Here is a 2,341-nt window from a genome sequence, read left to right on the forward strand (position 1 = left end):
TAGCTGGGATTACAGGCACCTGCTACCATGCCTGGCTAATTTTTGTATTTTTAGTAGGGACGGGGTTGCACCATGTCGGCCAGGCTGGTTTTGAACTCCTGACCTCAGGTGATCCGTCCGCCTTGGCCTCCCAAAGTGCTGGGATTACAGGCATGAGCCATTGTGCCCGGCCTTGTTTCTTGGATTAGTCTGCTATCTGGGAGAATAATATTAATTTATCCATAAGCTATTAGCTAATAATAAAATACTGAATCATCTGCATACAATTAAAGAAGTTTATTTCTGAATAATTAGTCTGAATTTTCAGTTGGAATCTATACATATGTTCCTGTTTAATGAATTTCATCCTGAATAGTGATCTTTTGCAAGTTACTTTTAACAAAGTATAATCATATTTGACTTGTAATTAAGAAAATGAGATTTAGGATTTATCAAGTTTCTCTTTGAAAGAAAATTTCATTTTTCTATTGGATAATAATCTATTTACAATAAAGTTAACCAAAATTCCCCCAACTAATGCAAAGCAAACATTGATTGCGACTTGGTCTGGAAACCTTTCATTACAAATTTAGCCAGGTCATTTAAAAACTCTTATAAGTGCAAGGCACTATGAGAGTTTCTTGGCGGCCATCCCATGACATATTAGAGCATATTAAAATGAACTCACACTGAACATTAAATATAATTTAAATGTAGCTCTGAACATTGAGTTGAATGGCAGGTGACTGGTACCTTTTCCAGGTATTTAAACAGTGTTTTCCCAATTTTTCCATTTTCTTCTTTTATTTTGGAGCCAATAATTTTTGTTTGGGTCCCAAATGTTTTCTAGTCTTTTGGCAGAACTTGAGGTGGCAGACACTGAGTCTACAGAACCTAATGGATAAAACAGCCTTAGAAATTAGTTCTTGTTTTCTTCTTATTTTTGTAATCAGATAAGCTGTCAACTGAGATCTGACAACTGAACTCTGTTTTTTTAGTTCATGAAAAAGAGCCACGTGACTAGTTATTTTTCACCGTGTCAGTTAGCAGGTCTGATCCCTTGAGAAGGAAGAATTGATCTCTTAGGGATATAAAACCCTGCATGCCTTAACATCAATTATAAGTTGCTTCTCAATGTCAACCTGGGCAGCCATTTTTTTTCCTCAGTAAAAATAGGGAAAACATAAATCAATGTAACAAAATGGTTCCAATTTGATGGCATCTTGACATTTGCTGCCCTAATCACAACTAAGTGATCTAATTCCTAAATGAGAGAATTTTAAGGATTACTTAGGTCTAGAGTTGTGTATAAAGCTCTAAGTAGAGTTGAGTTTGATCCTGGAGTTTCTCTACCATAATACTGCTTGGTTTTGCAAGAATTCTGGTGTGGTGATTACAGATCTAGCTTTTTGCTTAGTTAATCAAACCAGTATAGTTTCTTCGGCTAAAAGGAATTGATTCATCAAATCTGCAAGCTTTCCCAGCCAAACTCCAAGCTTCAGCTGGATTTCCACTTAACTGTATGGGGTAACAGATCCCAGGCGCCTTTGCTCATATACTTGGAGACCAACTTCGCCAAACTACCCATGCGACTCATGCCTCTGAATGTCCAAAGTCACTGGCCTTGCATTTTCTGTTGAAGATAATCTGCTTTGCTAAAAGAAACTCCTGAGTGTAACGCACAGGTTTTACTTAAAAGTCCAGTTACAAACCTTCAATTTACAGTTCTAGGGACACCGAACGCCTGACAATAAACTGGTCTCTAAAGTTATACCATCAGAATGAGTCTGAATTCACCGAGTGGAAGGAATAGTAATGCTGCCCTTAGACTTTAGCCTAGGGGCTGAGGGAGGTTTCACTGGAAGAGAGGTAAAAGAGAAAAAGGAGGCTGGAGAGAATATGGGTCCAAATCTCACTCCCCATTTTGAGCCCTTTCAACATCTCCATGGAAACCCTAACAAAGGGTCTGGAAAGAAACCTGGTCCTGGTGCAAGTCTGTTGGGGAGGGAAAGCAGGAGTGGAGTCTGGGAGGAGGAGATGAAAAGTGGCCTCCATTTAACCATTGATTCATTCATTCAGTCATTCAACAAATGGTCGAGAACATACTAGGTTCCAGGCTCTGTGTCACGCAGTTGACTTAACTGGCCCCTAAGGATGAGGCTTTCCATCTTTCCCTGGGACAAGGCTCAGCTGTCTCCTGGCGGGGAGGAGGGCTCCTCTGCACCTCCCTGGTAGCCAAGCGGCCACTCCCAGAGGGGCCACGACCAACCAGGGCCCTCTCCGCCCACGAGGACGCCAAGCGGACCGCGCCGCCCTGAGCCCAGCTCTCAGCCCACACCCTGCAGGACCCCGCAGAAGGGGC

The sequence above is a fragment of the Mandrillus leucophaeus genome, unplaced genomic scaffold (assembly GCF_000951045.1).
Source record: "Mandrillus leucophaeus isolate KB7577 unplaced genomic scaffold, Mleu.le_1.0 Scaffold147, whole genome shotgun sequence".
NCBI classification, from domain to species: domain Eukaryota; kingdom Metazoa; phylum Chordata; class Mammalia; order Primates; family Cercopithecidae; genus Mandrillus; species Mandrillus leucophaeus.